Source organism: Oncorhynchus mykiss, chromosome 8 (assembly GCF_057628025.1).
Source record: "Oncorhynchus mykiss isolate SJ-2025 chromosome 8, ASM5762802v1, whole genome shotgun sequence".
Classification (NCBI taxonomy): Eukaryota; Metazoa; Chordata; class Actinopteri; order Salmoniformes; family Salmonidae; genus Oncorhynchus; species Oncorhynchus mykiss.
Genome location: NC_143029.1, coordinates 86,652,501 through 86,672,330, shown reverse-complemented (window position 1 = coordinate 86,672,330; position 19,830 = coordinate 86,652,501). Strand labels below are relative to the sequence as shown.

The 19,830-nt window shown below is 43.6% G+C and overlaps 1 protein-coding gene across 1 annotated transcript in view; it reads right to left on the bottom strand.

Annotated features, from left to right (window-relative positions):
- LOC110492646 (receptor-type tyrosine-protein phosphatase F) overlaps positions 1-14,242 on the bottom strand; it is a 349,905-nt gene extending 335,663 nt beyond the window's left edge. The window contains 1 exon segment of the mRNA XM_090182892.1: positions 13,967-14,242. The gene's annotated coding sequence lies outside the window, so the exon portion shown is untranslated.
- Between the last annotated feature and the right edge of the window lie 5,588 nt (positions 14,243-19,830).

Below are 19,830 nucleotides of genomic sequence, written 5' to 3'. Positions count from 1 at the left end.
TAACCACTTTGTTATGAAAAGCCTAAATACGTTCAGGAGTAAATAAAAGTCACTTAATAAGTTGCATGGACTGCGATAACAGTGTTTAACATGACTTTTGAATTACTACCTGTTCTCTGTACCCCACACATACAATTATCTGTAACGTCAAACACAGATTCAACCACAAAGACCAGGGAGGTTTTCCAATGCCTCACAAAGAAAGGTACCTATTGGTAGATGGGTAAACATTTTTAAAAGCAGACATTGAATGTCCCTTTGAGCATGAAAAAAGTTACTAATTACACTTTGGATGATGTATCAATGCACCCAGTCACTACAAAGACACAGGCGTCCTTCCTAACTCGGTTGCCTGAGAGGAAGGAAACTGCTCAGGGATTTCACCATGAGGCCTAAGGGTGACTTTAAAACAGTTACAGAGTTTAATGGCTGTGATCGGAGAAAACTGAGGATGGATAAACAACATTGTAGTTACTCCACAATACTAACATAATTGACAAAGTGAAAAGAAGGAAGTCTAAAAATATAAACGTATATTTCAAAACATGCACCCTGTTAGCAACAAGGCACTAAAGTATTCCGCGCAAAAAAATGTGGCAAAGCAATTCACATTTTTATCTTGAATACAAAGTGTTATGTTTGGGGCAAATCCAATACAACACATCTCTGAGGACCACTCTCCATATTTTCAAGCATTATGGTAGCTGCATCATGTTAGGGGTATGCTTATAATCATTAAGGACACGGGAGTTTTTCCAGGATAAAAAATAAACAGAATGGAGTTATGCACAGGAAAAATCCTAGAAGAAAACCTGGTTCAGTCTGATTTCCACCAGACTCTGGGACATGAATCCACCTTTCAGCACGACAATAACCTAAAACACAAGGCTAAATCTACAATGGAATTGCTTACGAAGAAGACAGACATGTTCCTGAGTGGCAGAGTTACAGTTTTGACTTAAATCTACTTGCAAATCTATGGCAACAACCTGAAAATGGTTTAGCAATGATCAACAGCCTATTTGTCAAAGGTGGAAGAATTTTGAAAATAATAATGGGCAAATGTTGCACAATCCATGTGTGGAAATCTCTTAGAGGCTCTCAGCTGTAATCGCTGCCAAAGGTGATTCTATAAAGTAGACTCAGGAGTGCGAATACTTACGTAAATTAGATATTTCTGTATTTAATTGTTAATACATTTGCAAAAATGTCTAAAAACATGTTTTCACTTGGTCATTATCGGGTATTGCGTGTAGATAGGTGTCATTTAAAAAAAAAATGTATCTATTTTGAATTCAGGCTGTAACACAACAAAATGTGGAATAAATCAATGGGTATGAATGCTTTCTGAAGGCACTGTAGCAAACACACACACAACACACACACACACACACACAACACACACACACAACACACACACACACACACAAAACACACACACACACACACAAAACACACACACACACACACACACACACACAACACACACACACACACACACACACACACACACACACACACACACACACACACACTGCATTTTCTTCCAAATGGATGCTGCTTCAATCAGCAGTGGAGTAATGGCATGATTTGGAAGTGAAATTAGTTTTAGCGAGGCGAGCAGGGAAATGTCCCTTCCCACAAAACGGATTTATGCTTCATCTCCTTCCGTCGGCACGACGACCACGCAGCACACCGCCCGTAGAGCTGTAAAACAGTTATTTATATATTTAAGGGCTAAGCGGTGGCGACGTCCTAGACTTTAATACAGGAAGAGAAATAAGGAGTAAATAGATTGGGATCATATAACAAGGAGGAGGAGCTGAAGATTATAGAACAATTAACAACACTACGCTGATTAGCATCAGATTATGATCCAGAGAGAAACTACACAACCACGTTCCATATCAATAGGCCACGCAGTCAGACTTCACCAGAGAGATTGGTAAATGTGAAACTATAAGGTACTCTTGTTTGTCCTTGGACTTCACCGTGTTATCTATGCTATTCAGAGAATTTTGAGCAATACATGAGTGAACGTTTGGTCATGTATGGGTGTGGCTTAACCTGACCTCTAATAATGACCAGAGTGTATCGGGACGCTGAGCTCTAATAATGACCAGAGTGTATCAGGACACTGAGCTCTAATAATGACTAGAGTGTATCGGGACACTGAGCTCTAATAATGACTAGAGTGTATCGGGACACTGAGCTCTAATAATGACCCGAGTGTATCGGGACACTGAGCTCTAATAATGACTAGAGTGTATCAGGACACTGAGCTCTAATAATGACCAGAGTGTATCGGGACACTGAGCTCTAATAATGACTAGAGTGTATCGGGACACTGAGCTCTAATAATGACCCAAGTGTATCGGGACACTGAGCTCTAATAATGACTAGAGTGTATCAGGACACTGAGCTCTAATAATGACCAGAGTGTATCGGGACACTGAGCTCTAATAATGACTAGAGTGTATCGGGACACTGAGCTCTAATAATGACCAGAGTGTATCGGGACACTGAGCTCTAATAATGACCCGAGTGTATCGGGACACTGAGCTCTAATAATGACCAGAGTGTATCGGGACACTGAGCTCTAATAATGACCAGAGTGTATCGGGACACTGAGCTCTAATAATGACTAGAGTGTATCAGGACACTGAGCTGTCATAATGACTAGAGTGTATCAGGACACTGAGCTGTCATAATGACTAGAGTGTATCAGGACACTGAGCTGTCATAATGACTAGAGTGTATCAGGACACTGAGCTGTCATAATGACTAGAGTGTATCGGGACGCTGAGCTCTAATAATGACTAGAGTGTATCAGGACACTGAGCTGTCATAATGACCAGAGTGTATCGGGACACTGAGCTCTAATAATGACTAGAGTGTATCAGGACACTGAGCTGTCATAATGACTAGAGTGTATCAGGACACTGAGCTGTCATAATGACTAGAGTGTATCAGGACACTGAGCTGTCATAATGACTAGAGTGTATCAGGACACTGAGCTGTCATAATGACTAGAGTGTATCAGGACACTGAGCTGTCATAATGACTAGAGTGTATCGGGACGCTGAGCTCTAATAATGACTAGAGTGTATCAGGACACTGAGCTCTAATAATGACTAGAGTGTATCAGGACACTGAGCTCTAATAATGACTAGAGTGTATCAGGACACTGAGCTGTCATAATGACTAGAGTGTATCGGGACGCTGAGCTCTAATAATGACTAGAGTGTATCAGGACACTGAGCTCTAATAATGACTAGAGTGTATCAGGACACTGAGCTCTAATAATGACTAGAGTGTATCAGGACACTGAGCTCTAATAATGACTAGAGTGTATCAGGACACTGAGCTCTAATAATGACTAGAGTGTATCAGGACACTGAGCTGTCATAATGACTAGAGTGTATCGGGACGCTGAGCTCTAATAATGACTAGAGTGTATCAGGACACTGAGCTCTAATAATGACTAGAGTGTATCAGGACACTGAGCTCTAATAATGACTAGAGTGTATCAGGACACTGAGCTGTCATAATGACTAGAGTGTATCGGGACGCTGAGCTCTAATAATGACTAGAGTGTATCAGGACACTGAGCTCTAATAATGACTAGAGTGTATCAGGACACTGAGCTGTCATAATGACTAGAGTGTATCAGGACACTGAGCTGTCATAATGACTAGAGTGTATCAGGACACTGAGCTCTAATAATGACTAGAGTGTATCAGGACACTGAGCTCTAATAATGACTAGAGTGTATCAGGACACTGAGCTCTAATAATGACTAGAGTGTATCGGGACACTGAGCTCTAATAATGACTAGAGTGTATCGGGACACTGAGCTCTAATAATGACTAGAGTGTATCAGGACACTGAGCTCTAATAATGACTAGAGTGTATCAGGACACTGAGCTCTAATAATGACTAGAGTGTATCAGGACACTGAGCTCTAATAATGACTAGAGTGTATCGGGACACTGAGCTCTAATAATGACTAGAGTGTATCAGGACACTGAGCTCTAATAATGACTAGAGTGTATCAGGACACTGAGCTGTCATAATGACTAGAGTGTATCAGGACACTGAGCTCTAATAATGACTAGAGTGTATCAGGACACTGAGCTGTCATAATGACTAGAGTGTATCAGGACACTGAGCTGTCATAATGACTAGAGTGTATCAGGACACTGAGCTGTCATAATGACTAGAGTGTATCAGGACACTGAGCTGTCATAATGACTAGAGTGTATCGGGACACTGAGCTGTCATAATGACTAGAGTGTATCAGGACACTGAGCTGTCATAATGACTAGAGTGTATCAGGACACTGAGCTGTCATAATGACTAGAGTGTATCAGGACACTGAGCTGTCATAATGACTAGAGTGTATCAGGACACTGAGCTGTCATAATGACTAGAGTGTATCAGGACACTGAGCTGTCATAATGACTAGAGTGTATCAGGACACTGAGCTGTCATAATGACTAGAGTGTATCAGGACACTGAGCTGTCATAATGACTAGAGTGTATCAGGACACTGAGCTGTCATAATGACTAGAGTGTATCAGGACACTGAGCTGTCATAATGACTAGAGTGTATCAGGACACTGAGCTGTCATAATGACTAGAGTGTATCAGGACACTGAGCTGTCATAATGACTAGAGTGTATCAGGACACTGAGCTGTCATAATGACTAGAGTGTATCAGGACACTGAGCTGTCATAATGACTAGAGTGTATCAGGACACTGAGCTGTCATAATGACTAGAGTGTATCAGGACACTGAGCTGTCATAATGACTAGAGTGTATCAGGACACTGAGCTGTCATAATGACTAGAGTGTATCAGGACACTGAGCTGTCATAATGACTAGAGTGTATCAGGACACTGAGCTCTAATAATGACTAGAGTGTATCAGGACGCTGAGCTCTAATAATGACTAGAGTGTATCAGGACACTGAGCTCTAATAATGACTAGAGTGTATCAGGACACTGAGCTGTCATAATGACTAGAGTGTATCAGGACACTGAGCTGTCATAATGACTAGAGTGTATCGGGACACTGAGCTCTAATAATGACTAGAGTGTATCAGGACGCTGAGCTCTAATAATGACTAGAGTGTATCAGGACACTGAGCTCTAATAATGACTAGAGTGTATCAGGACACTGAGCTCTAATAATGACTAGAGTGTATCAGGACGCTGAGCTCTAATAATGACTAGAGTGTATCAGGACACTGAGCTCTAATAATGACTAGAGTGTATCGGGACGCTGAGCTCTAATAATGACTAGAGTGTATCAGGACACTGAGCTCTAATAATGACTAGAGTGTATCAGGACACTGAGCTCTAATAATGACTAGAGTGTATCAGGACACTGAGCTCTAATAATGACTAGAGTGTATCAGGACACTGAGCTCTAATAATGACTAGAGTGTATCGGGACACTGAGCTGTCATAACACTGCTGATCCCTCAACACCAGCTCTGCCCGTCATCTCTACGTCTCACTTGTCCTATATCCTCACCTATCCTCTCCCCTCCTCACCTGTCCTCTCCCCTCCTCACCTGTCCTCTCCCCTCCTCACCTCTCCTCACCTGTCCTCTCCCCTCCTCACCTCTCCTCACCTGTCTCTTGGTTGACAGTAGCTCGTGTGACGAAGTGTCACGTCAGACGATGCAGGCCTCTGATTGACATCTCACGTAACATCCAGGGCTCTAGTTCGGAGCGACTGTCAGATAATGTCCAGAGATAAATCATCATGAGTGGGATTACACGACTAAGACCAGACATTCCTTCCTTGGGTAATAAACACATTTTTCAAAAAGCATATCAAATACTTATTGCAGTCTTAATACAATTTCTTAATGCAATTTCAGTCACTGGAGTGACATACATTAGGTGGAGAAGAGCAGCAAGACAACTAATTCAAGTGTCCTCATAACGATAGCAAAAAAGTTAAGTTTGGTACCGAGTGTGTATCCAGCGTTCACATGCCGATCGTAATGTAGAGACGATGGGTGCCTGCCCGTTGGCCGTCCCAGACATTGATCTGTGATGGTAAGCACTGTCTGTTACGTCTCGGCCGGGAACAGGACTTACGTAGACGAGAGCGATCCATTATAGTGCTAAACGTCCATTACACACACACACACACACACGCACACAGTCACACACACGCGCAGTCACACACACACACACACACACACACACACACACACACACACACACACACACAGTCACACACACCCACACACACACACACACGCAGTCACACACACACACACAGTCACTCACACACACACGCAGTCACACACACACACACAGTCACACACACGCGCAGTCACACACACGCAATCACACACACACATGCAGTCACACACACACGCAGTCACACACACACGCAGTCACACACACACACACACACACACAGTCACACACACACACACACAGTCACACACACACACACACACACACAGTCACACACACACACACGCAGTCACACACACACACACACACACACACACACACACCCACACACACACACACACACACACACACAGTCACACACACACACACACAGTCACACACACACACACACACACACACACAGTCACACACACACACACGCAGTCACACACACACGCAGTCACACACACACGCAGTCACACACACACACACACACACACCCACACACACACACACACACGCAGTCACACACACACACTAAACGTCAACTAAACCATCCGTCGTCCCTCCAAATCACCCACTAATGGGAAATCTTGTTTCAACAGAGAAATCCATACCTTTCTGTTGTTAACTACGTTTGAGGGTTCCACCGGGGACTGTAGAGTAAGTGATTTATGAAAAGGATTGGAACAGACAGAGAGGAAAAGATGAGCTGTTAGGATGTAAGAATAAAAGCTCTGAACAGATTCTCTACCAAGTCTTTGAGTCTCAGGCGGGCCCCTGTGAAAATAAAATGTTGAGGAGCAACAGACTGACGGCTTATTGGCTGTTAGGAAACCAAGGCTACAGGATCAGAAGTGAAACAGTTACCAAGTGTGTTCGAGTGTCGGTACGCCTCGCTCAGCTTAAAATCACCAGACAACGCCCTAAAGCAGAGGGGGAGTGACTGAGTGTTTGTTTCAACAAATAAACCAATCAAATACCAGAAGAAACCAACAGAGCCGCTAACTTAAATGGTGGTTCGAGTGTAGAGACGGCAGGTAGCCTAGTGGTTAGAGTGTAGAGGCGGCAGGTAGCCTAGTGGTTAGAGTGTAGAGGCGGCAGGTAGCCTAGTGGTTAGAGTGTAGAGGCGGCAGGGTAGTCTAGTGGTTAGAGTGTAGAGGAGGCAGGTAGCCTAGTGGTTAGAGTGTAGAGGCGGCAGGTAGCCTAGTGGTTAGAGTGTAGAGGCGGCAGGTAGTCTAGTGGTTAGAGTGTAGAGGTGGCAGGTAGCCTAGTGGTTAGAGTGTAGAGGAGGCAGGTAGCCTAGTGGTTAGAGTGTAGAGGAGGCAGGTAGCCTAGTGGTTAGAGTGTAGAGGAGGCAGGTAGCCTAGTGGTTAGAGTGTAGAGGCGGCAGGTAGCCTAGTGGTTAGAGTGTAGAGGTGGCAGGTAGCCTAGTGGTTAGAGTGTAGAGGTGGCAGGTAGCCTAGTGGTTAGAGTGTAGAGGCGGCAGGTAGCCTAGTGGTTAGAGTGTAGGGGTGGCAGGTAGCCTAGTGATTAGAGTGTAGAGGTGGCAGGTAGCCTAGTGGTTAGAGTGTTGGACTAGTAACCGAAAGGTTACAAGATTGAATTCCCGAGCTGACAAGGTAAAAATCTGTTGTTCTGCCCCTGAACAAGGCAGTTAACCCCACTGTTAACTAGGCCGTCATTGAAAATAAGAATTTGTTCTTAACTGACTTGCCTAGTTAAATAAAGGGCGATATGGCCTAATAATCATCTCTCGATCTTTTCAAACTTATAGCTGATTTACGATATATATATCTAAAAAATAAAAAAATAAGTTTTTATATTTTCTCTAAATAAGCTTTGTTGTACAATTAAAAAGGTCAAACACACTGCATTTTAGACAGTCAGCATTAACCTAATGAATTCAGGGATTGTGACGTTCTAACCTAGACTTTAGACTTAGACGAATGCACATTGTCCACAAACATCAGACCTCACTAATAATTCCACCTGGGTTTTTGGTAATAATCACTGATCTGGCTTTCAAGTCTCTCCATGAAAATGCCTCTTTACGTTACGAATTTAACTAGAAACGCACATTCACTAATAAAGACTAACTTATTGTAGGTTTTCTAGAACATGAACACAGGCCTCATTATAACAATCTCTCAAGAACAAGCCCACGTCCAAGTGAGTAGCCAGCTCATCCTTATATTTAAACCTTAGCCAACTTGGATCTATATGCTAGCTAACAAAGTATAACAGTTGAATGGTTATGAACAAACCCTTCTGTCTGTCGTCAACTGTTTGAACCGCATGCTAAGCCTGTCCACTTTGTTCAGATGTTCAAATCAAAACGGCCTATCTTATTTCTCAGAAAGAGAAACAATTCCTGTGATTTATACTTATTGCACATTTATAAAAACCCAGCCATTGACAGCTAGTGTAACAGTCTTTGGCTAAAATGCTGCCAGCGGTATGTGGTACGTTCATTGTTACTCCCGTTTTAGTAGTGTCTGCTCTGCGTACAAATCTGAGGAGTTGAGACATGAAAAGGATATCTCTAGAAAGGTTAACTACTCCTCTATTACAGTCAAATAATGTCTCAGTGTGTTTTGGTGTCCATATAAGCTATTCTGTTGGATCAAACCTTAAATGCAACAAAAAAAAATCTCATTAATTTGAATACATGTTAATATTCCAAATAAGTTTCCAAATGAGTTAGTTATTCAATGTTATTCAAAGTTATTCAAAGTTTGGTTTTTATGAGAGTTTAATGTCAGCTTGTTCTCATGTTGTCTTAGGAGTCGTGTCTCCAACGCTCCTTCTGCTCTGTGTGCACCTTCCTATTTACACACACACCAAGCCCATCCCCCTGCCATTCACATCAACAAAAGATGACCGATCACTTCCTCTTCTCTGACAAGCCCTAGGGCCCATAGTGCTCTGGTCAAAAGTAGTGCACTATGTCAGGAATAAGGTGGGATTTGGGACAGTCAAAAGTTATTTCCCCTGATTCTACCAAGTTATTTCCCCTGAGTCGGCCAAGTTATTTCCCCTGAGTCGGCCAAGATATTTCCCCGAGCCGATAAAGTCATTTCCCCTGAGTCGGCCAAGTTATTTCCCCTGAGTCTACCAAGTTATTTCCCCTGAGTCTACCAAGTTATTTCCCCTGAGTCTACCAAGTTATTTCCCCTGAGACTACCAAGTTATTTCCCCTGAGTCGGCCAAGTTATTTCCCCTGAGCCGATGAAGTTATTTCCCCTGAGGCGACCAAGTTATTTCCCCTGAGTCGACCAAGTTATTTCCCCGAGCCACTGAAGTTATTTCCCCTGAATCTACCAAGTTATTTCCCCTGAATCTACCAAGTTATTTCCCCTGAGTCTGCCAAGTTATTTCCCCTGAGTCTACCAAGTTATTTCCCCTGAGTCGGCCAAGTTATTTCCCCTGAGTCTACCAAGTTATTTCCCCTGAGTCGTAAATGTCACACCCTGACCATGTTTTGCTTTGTATGTTTCTGATATGGTTCTCAATCAGAGGCAGGTGTTCGTCATTGTCTCTGATTGGGAACCATAGTCTACCAAGTTATTTCCCCTGAGTCTACCAAGTTATTTCCCCTGAGTCTACCAAGTTATTTCCCCTGAGACTACCAAGTTATTTCCCCTGAGTCGGCCAAGTTATTTCCCCTGAGCCGATGAAGTTATTTCCCCTGAGGCGACCAAGTTATTTCCCCTGAGTCGACCAAGTTATTTCCCCGAGCCACTGAAGTTATTTCCCCTGAATCTACCAAGTTATTTCCCCTGAATCTACCAAGTTATTTCCCCTGAGTCTGCCAAGTTATTTCCCCTGAGTCTACCAAGTTATTTCCCCTGAGTCGGCCAAGTTATTTCCCCTGAGTCTACCAAGTTATTTCCCCTGAGTCGTAAATGTCACACCCTGACCATGTTTTGCTTTGTATGTTCCTGATATGGTTCTCAATCAGAGGCAGGTGTTCGTCATTGTCTCTGATTGGGAACCATATTTAGGTAGCCTGTTTGGTGTTGGGTTTTGTGGGTGATTGTCCTTAGTGTCCTTGTTCTGTGTATATGTGCACCAGTAATAGGCTGTTTCGGTTTTCGTTACGTTTATTGTTTTGTAGTGTTGTATTTAGATTCGTGTTGCTTCTGTTTAAATAAACATGGATCGCAATCTACACGCCGCATTTTGGTCCGACTCTCCTTCACATACAGAAAACCGTGACAGTAAACATGAAATGCATTAGAGGTGAGGAGAGCGATACCAAGACGTCAGGCTCAGATGACAAGAGGAGAAACCGGTCAGCAGGTAGCTGGTAGTGTTGGACCAAATCAAATCGGATTTGTCACATGTGCCGAATACAACAGTGAAATGCTTACAGTAAACCGAAAGGTCGCCGGTTCGAATCCCAGAGCAGACTGATGTGCCCTGAACCCTGACTGTTCCTGTATGTCGCTCACACAACACATTGTCATTCTCACATCTCTGTGTTTCCGTTTCCCTGCCCAGGGGTTCCAACAGGCGAGGCCACAGGTTTGTGGTTTGGTAAATGATTAACTAATAGAAGTGAGGCTCTTGGCCTGCATTTACAGTGTCTCAGATTAGGAATCACATGTGGCGATATAAAAGGAGAAAACTGATCCTAGATTCTACTCCGTAACTTTTTGTGAACACAGACCCTGATTTGGTCAGGCCAGGAGGACAGAGGAGGCGTTCAGTTCTCTCCGACTGGGAGGGAGAACACCCCATGGGGAAATGTGGTCTTTTCATGCCAAACAAAGCAAGACAGACATGTTGTCTTTACACAGTGTGCCCTGAGAGCTTAAGACAGCTCTGGTGGAACAGGGCTAGCTGCTAAAAGGATATTTGGTATTTTTCTCCCTCTCTCTCTCTTTCTCTCTCCCGTTTTCTCTCTCTCTCTTTCATTCCGTCCGTGACACACTGCCTAGTGTTGAGCAACAGGCTTATGTTGAGCAACACCTGCTGCCATTACTCTGCTAAGCTAATGCTATAAACACGCTATTGAGAAATTGTTTTATAACATAGGCCTAAGTGTAAAAAAAATATATGAATGTATCATATCAAATAGGCCTAATTGTTGGAGGGGGGGTGGGGGATTACTCAGGAAACCCCTCCCGAAGGCATTACATCTCAGTGCTCGAGGCGTCACTACAGACCCTGGTTCGATTCCAGGCTGTATCACAACCGGCCGTGATTGGGAGCCCCATAGGTTGGCCCCAGCGTCTTCCGGGTTCGGCCAGCGGTAGGCCGTCATTGTAAATGAGAACTTGTTCTCAACCGACTTGCCTTAGTTAAATAGAAAGGTTCAAATAAAACAAATAAAAGCTAAAAACACTTTGCTAAAAACACTTTGCTAAAAACACTTTGCTAAAAACACTTTGCTAAAAACACTTTGCTAAAAACACTTTGCTAAAAACTATGTAAAGAGAAAGAAACGCACCAACATCTCTGCGAAGCTATTTCATTACTCTGCTAAAGATCCTACAGAGAACGAGCTAAAAAAAAGAAGCCCAACAGAATATAGACCAAAGATGTTTGAATAAAAAGAAGCCCAACAGAATATAGACCAAAGATGTTTGAATAAAAAGAAGCCCAACAGAATATAGACCAAAGATGTTTGAATAAAAAGAAGCCCAACAGAATATAGACCAAAGATGTTTGAATAAAAAGAAGCCCAACAGAATATAGACCAAAGATGTTTGAATAAAAAGAAGCCCAACAGAATATAGACCAAAGATGTTTGAATAAAAAGGAAAGAAGAAGACTGATTTCCATTGAACACTCCTAAAACTAACACACACTATTTAACCAGCCTGGCCTTTGGACAACGCTAACCTTTCCCGGGAAATCATGTGGGTTAAGCCTACATTTTAAATGAAACGCAGCCTAAACCATGAACCGTTTTAAAGCTTTCAAAAAGCCTTGAATTGGCACTGTTTTTCAAACTCCAGGAAACAGCCGTCCTATCCCCTACTTGGGGATCTCCCTATGCCAACCTCAGCTGCTCAGAACCTTCGTAGCTCAGAACCACAGCTACTCAGAACCTCAGTAGCTCAGAACCACAGCTACTCAGAACCTCAGAACCACAGCTACTCAGAACCTCAGTAGCTCAGAACCACAGCTACTCAGAACCTCAGTAGCTCAGAACCACAGCTGCTCAGAACCTCAGCAGCTCAGAACCTCAGCAGCTCAGAACCTCAGCAGCTCAGAACCACAGCTACTCAGAACCACAGCTGCTCAGAACCTCAGCAGCTCAGAACCTCAGCAGCTCAGAACCTCAGCAGCTCAGAACCACAGCTACTCAGAACCACAGCTACTCAGAACCACAGCTGCTCAGAACCACAGCTACTCAGAACCACAGCTACTCAGAAACACAGCCACTCAGAACCTCATTTGCCCATAACCACAGTAGTCCAGAACCTCAGCTACTCAGAACCTCAGCAGCTCAGAACCACAGCTACTCAGAACCACAGCTACTCAGAACCACAGCTACTCAGAACCACAGCCACTCAGAACCTCATTTGCCCATAACCACAGTAGTCCAGAACCTCAGCTACTCAGAACCTCAGTAGCTCAGATCCTCAGCAGCTCAGAACCACAGCTACTCAGAACCACAGCTACTCAGAACCACAGCTACTCAGAAACACAGCCACTCAGAACCTCATTTGCCCATAACCACAGTAGTCCAGAACCTCAGCTACTCAGAACCTCAGCAGCTCAGAACCACAGCTACTCAGAACCACAGCTACTCAGAACCACAGCTTCTCAGAACCACAGCTACTCAGAACCACAGCTACTCAGAAACACAGCCACTCAGAACCTCATTAGCCCATAACCACAGTAGTCCAGAACCTCAGCTACTCAGAACCTCAGCAGCTCAGAACCACAGCTACTCAGAACCACAGCTACTCAGAACCACAGCTACTCAGAACCACAGCTACTCAGAACCACAGCTACTCAGAAACACAGCAGCTCAGAACCTCAGCTACTCAGAACCTCAGCAGCTCAGAACCACAGCTACTCAGAACCACAGCTACTCAGAAACACATTAGCTCTTTTTTAACTGAAATTCTTGTTGCTGAAACCTTAGCCTGTAGTTTGCCAGGGGAGATAAAGTCTACGTCCCAAAAAGGCGCCCTATTCCCAACATAGTGCACTTCTTTTGACTAGTGCCCCATGCGCCGTAGAACACTGTGCCATTAGGGACGCAACGAAGGACAACTGGAAAAGCAGGTTATTGGGCCTGAAAGTAGCGCCGCTGTAGACTCCGCGGGTGCCTCACCTTAACAGCGGTAGCTAGGGGACACACCACGAACACGCTATTCAAAGTCCTGTTTAAAAAAAACAAAACCAGGGGAGGGCTTGCAGCAGACAGGGTCATTTACCAGAGAGGCGACCAATAGAGCTGAGCCAAGAGAAGGCTAAACTATTGTTTTGGCTTAACAAGCAAGAGTGAACAAGGACAAAAGGAAAAGACCACAAAAGAAGAGAGAGAGAAAATATCTCGGTAGTGAAGGAGAGGATCACATCACCCTCGTTCTTTTAGGAGACAAGTTAACAAGGATCTTTTTTGCAGGGGGTTTTCTGTTTTTGTTTCTATTGGTTTTTTTCTCGAATTGACACCTGTGCTGATGGGGGGGGGGGGGGGGGGGGGGGGAACTGAATTAGCCTACTAATTTGCATGTCCAAAGTCTCAGTTACCATTACCATGTTTTACAACAGGAACATTTAAAATGTCACTTACCTAGATCTAGAAAATATATATATTTTGTATTCCCGTGAGAAACCTTCTTTTGTTGGTAGTTAGTTCCAAGAATGTTCTACCACAATATCCAAATCCTTCCAGAAATCCTTAAAGAATATCCTCCAGAATCCAGGGAAGGTTAATTAAGAGAATCTTTATAGAACTCCAAGTCGCTCTTCTCCCTGCTTAGATAATCCACAACTAACTGTTCACACCGTTGAAGAAAATTCTCTCTCTCTCTCCCTCCTTCTCTCTCTCTCTCTCACTCACTCACTCACTCACTCTCTCTCTCTCTCTCTCTCTCAGTAGTTTGCAGAGAGACCCTTCAGCACCAAAGGTTGATCACTCACTGAGTTGTGTTCACACACAGCCGGGGAGGAGCCAAGCTCCAACCTGTGATGTCATAGGGTGTCGGATTTCACTGGGAAGGGTGGGGTGGGGGGGGGTGGCTTCCTGAACTCTGAACAACAAGAGAGACGGTTGGAGGTTACCTGTGCACAACAAAAAAGGTTTGGGGTATGTGTGCTTTTACAGATATGGAGAGGATTTCCGTGCAAGTCTGTGAGTGTGAAATAAATACAAGATTTTCAAGGTCTGAGTGGGAGATTTTATAATGAAAACAGTAAACGCTCAACTAAAACAACATATCCACACAGATAGATCCACTTCACATATCCACACAGATAAATCCACACAGATAGATCCACTTCACATATCCACACAGATATATCCACACAGATAGATCCACTTCACATATCCACACAGATAGATCCACTTCACATATCCACACAGATAGATCCACTTCACATATCCACACAGATAAATCCACTTCACATATCCACACAGATAAATCCACTTCACATATCCACACAGATATATCCACACAGATAGATCCACTTCACATATCCACACAGATAGATCCACTTCACATATCCACACTGATAAATCCACTTCACATATCCACACAGATATATCCACACATATAGATCCACTTCACATATCCACACAGATAAATCCACTTCACATATCCACAGATAGATCCACTTCACATATCCACACAGATAGATCCACTTCACATATCCACACAGATAAATCCACTTCACATATCCACATAGATATATCCACACAGATAGATCCACTTCACATATCCACACAGATAAATCCACTTCACATATCCACACAGATAGATCCACTTCACATATCCACACAGAAAGATCCACTTCACATATCCACACAGATAAATCCATTGACAGACAGACAGAGAAGTAAACAGGGGTCACAATACAACACAAGCTGTCTTGAACAGATTAGCAAACCAGTACTCTCAAGAGATTGGTTACAATTTGATTTAACCATCACAACGTGTTCCTAGCGACGCTAACGCTAGCTAATTGCTCCAAATGTCATTTAGAGGCATGTCACTCAGCCTGCCGACAAAGTCATCAGCGATTGGATCGTCTCTAACCAATCAAGAGTATCAAAGCCAATGACAATTTTTAAAAAACTGCCCACTTTACCCACGTGTGCTCAACCCATCGGATTCTGGACCAATCAGACAGCCTCGAATGTGTTGGCATTGGGTGAAGGGTCGGGGGGGGGGGGGGGGGGGGTTCTCTGATCCAGACTCAATGTGGAGAAGAAACTATGGTGCGTGGGCGTGGCGTAGCGTTTTGCCGGAGTGAGGAGTCTGGGTAGCCAGGTAATGGCTTCTCTCTGACTGAAACCAGAGAGGAATCCAAAAAGCACCAAGACAGTTAAAAAGAAACAAGATGCTAATTCTAATTCTTCAAGCAGCAGAGCAACTATTAGCGGAATGTTAGATGCAAAAAATAAAACCTACCTCTCTCCCTCCGCTCAGATTTCCGCTAGCCAAGGAAGCTAATCATTCAGAGCAGATGTTCCGGAATGTTTTGTGGGATTTATGACCCCTCCCCCCCACACACACACACCACACACCACACACACACACCACACACACACACACACACACACACACACACACACACACACACACCATTCTCTAGGATTTATAACAGGCCTGAGAGGGAGCCTCAGGTGCTGCTTTCTCTTCTCTCTCAGTGATTCCTCACAGAACCCAAACAAAAACAACAACAAACATAAACATGATTTTGGGGGATTTTCCAGAAAATGTAATCCATAAAATAGTCCTTTGGAGGAAGAATGGTTGACATATATTTGACATTTGTATTTAAAAGCGTAATTGACAAATAATAAATAAAAGTTGGGATATTTATGACGTGGGTGGGATTTCTCGCGGTCTGACAAAACACCACTCTAACTCTGTCACCTTTGACATCAGAACAGGAAGTGTGTCAAAACACCACTCTAACTCCGTCACCTTTGACATCAGAACAGGAAGTGCGTCAAACACCACTCTAACTCTGTCGCCTTTGAAATCAGAACAGGAAGTGTGTCAAACACCACTCTAACTCTGTCGCCTTTGAAATCAGAACAGGAAGTGTGTCAAACACCACTCTAACTCTGTCGCCTTTGAAATCAGAACAGGAAGTGCGTCAAACACCACTCTAACTCTGTTGCCTTTGAAATCAGAACAGGAAGTGTGTCATAACACCACTTTAACTCTGTCACCTTTGACATCAGAACAGGAAGTGTGTCAAAACACCACTCTAACTACGTCACCTTAGACATCAGAACAGGAAGTGTGTCAAAACACCACTCTAACTCCGTCACCTTTGACATCAGAACAGGAAGTGTGTCAAAACACCACTCTAACTCCGTCACCTTAGACATCAGAACAGGAAGTGTGTCAAAACACCACTCTAACTCCGTCACCTTTGACATCAGAACAGGAAGTGTGTCAAAACACCACTCTAACTCCGTCACCTTTGACATCAGAACAGGAAGTGTGTCAAAACACCACTCTAACTCCGTCACCTTTGACATCAGAACAGGAAGTGTGTCAAAACACCACTCTAACTCCGTCACCTTTGACATCAGAACAGGAAGTGTGTCAAAACACCACTCTAACTCTGTCACCTTTGACATCAGAACAGGAAGTGTGTCAAAACACCACTCTAACTCCGTCACCTTTGACATCAGAACAGGAAGTGTGTCAAAACACCACTCTTACTCCGTCACCTTTGACATCAGAACAGGAAGTGTGTCAAAACACCACTCTAACTCCGTCACCTTTGACATCAGAACAGGAAGTGTGTCAAAACACCACTCTAACTCCGTCACCTTTGACATCAGAACAGGAAGTGTGTCAAAACACCACTCTTACTCCGTCACCTTTGACATCAGAACAGGAAGTGTGTCAAAACACCACTCTAACTCCGTCACCTTTGACATCAGAACAGGAAGTGTGTCAAAACACCACTCTAACTCCGTCACCTTTGACATCAGAACAGGAAGTGCGTCATCGATGGATACAGGGAATTGAGACGCATCCAATGCCAAAAACAAAACAGATATCTCTAGCTTAAAACTGACAGGGGCCTGACGTCTCTTTTTTTGTTGTTGTATTAATTGATTCATATTGAACAATATGAACATTGGAAATATATATATATATTTTTTAAATGTAAATGTTCAAATGTTTCTATCAGTGGAGGCTGATGGGAGGAGCTATAGGAGAACGGGCTCATTGTAATGGCTGGAATGGAATTAACGGAACGGAGTCATGGTTCCTCCGAACCTTTTGGGGAGGAACTTTGTTCACTCAGCTCTAAAGAAGACATTGTGTGTGTGTGTGTGTGTGTGTGTGTGTGTGCCCTACCTTCATATTCACAATGTAATACCTTGCAATGAGAAGCACGAATAGCGAGACGGATCTGTACACTGAGTAAACTCCATGACCTGTGTCTTCAGGGTGATGTGGAGAGCCTGTCGTCTATTTAAACAATGACAACGACAAAGAACGCTCACACCAGATATATCAGGCTCTACAGGCCAGAGTTTTCTACAATAGACCAGGAATCTCCCTCAACCTGTCGTCAGTCAAGAGGAGAGACCGGCTGCTAACCAGACCTGGGACAGTATCCACAAAATAATTCCAGAGTAAAAGTGCTGATCTAGGATCAGGTCGTCCCTGTCCAAAATAATCAGATTCATTATAATCTAAATGGCAAAACTGATCTTTGATCAGCACTCCTACTATGTTAATGTGGACCCTGTGTAAACTCCTGGCAGGTAGTTTCCCTTTAGAAAAATACCGTTTTTTTTACATGTATTTTTATTTAACTAGTCAAGTCAGTTAAGAACAAATTCTAATTTACAATGACGGCCTACCGGGGAACAGCGGGGTTAACTGCCTTGTTCAGGGGGCAGAACGACAGAGTTTTATCTTGTTAGTTCAGAGATTCGAGCTAACAACCTTTCGGTTACTGACCCAACGCTCTAACCACTAGGCTACCTGCCGCGCCGTCCAGTCCCGTCCCGTCCCGTCCTATCGAAAGGTCAGTGTTGTCTAGGAAGGTCTGACCATCCTTTTCCCAAATAGACTTAAGCTCATTCCAGGTTTATGATGTTATACATTTATATACGTTGTCGTGACAATAACATTACATTTGGTAAATATGAAAGGCCAACTGTAGTCTGGACATCACCATGGTAAATATAATAAATAAATTATTTAATTAGGAAATCAGCTATTTAGTTTTTTCAGGTTGACTTTACTGTGGAATTACCCACTAGGGAGTCGGTGAGGCTGAAGACCTTGCCTGCCTCAGATAAGAATTGTCCCTCTGTCAAGATCGGCGCAGTCTCAAGGTCATACATGTTGCGTTGACACGGCCTGATTAAGTACCGTCACTTACATGTACATTTAGAGTTTGGAGCAGTGTGTAGTCTGTTGTCAGATTTCCTCTGTGAATCTGGTAGTCTGTGAATCTGGTAGTCTGTGAATCTGGTAGTCTGTGAATCTGGTACTCTGTGAACCTGGTACTCTGTGAACCTGGTACTCTGTGAATCTGGTACACTGTGAACCTGGTACACTGTGAACCTGGTACTCTGTGAACCTGGTACTCTGTGAATCTGGTACTCTGTGAATTTGATACTCTGTGAATCTGGTACTCTGTAAATCTGGTACACTGTGAATCTGGTACACTGTGAATTTGGTACTCTGTTAATCTGGTACTCTGTGAATCTGGTACTCTGTGAATCTGGTACTCTGTGAATCTGGTACTCTGTGAATCTGGTACTCTGTGAACCTGGTACTCTGTGAACCTGGTACACTGTGAATCTGGTACTCTGTGAATCTGGTACACTGTGAACCTGGTACACTGTGAACCTGGTACTCTGTGAATCTGGTACTCTGTGAACCTGGTACTCTGTGAATCTGGTACTCTGTGAACCTGGTACTCTGTGAACCTGGTACTCTGTGAACCTGGTACTCTGTGAATCTGGTACTCTGTGAATCTGGAACTCTGTGAATCTGGTACTCTGTGAACCTGGTACTCTGTGAACCTGGTACTCTGTGAACCTGGTACTCTGTGAACCTGGTACTCTGTGAACCTGGTACACTGTTAATATGGTACACTGTGAATCTGGTACTCTGTGAATCTGGTACACTGTGAACCTGGTACACTGTGAACCTGGTACTCTGTGAATCTGGTACTCTGTGAATCTGGTACTCTGTGAACCTGGTACACTGTGAACCTGGTACTCTGTGATTCTGGTACTCTGTGAATCTGGTACTCTGTGAATCTGGTACACTGTGAACCTGGTACACTGTGAACCTGGTACTCTGTGAATCTGGTACTCTGTGAATCTGGTACTCTGTGAACCTGGTACACTGTGAACCTGGTACTCTGTGATTCTGGTACTCTGTGAATCTGGTACTCTGCATTTGACGCTCAAGCTAGAAAAAGTGTCCCACTCAA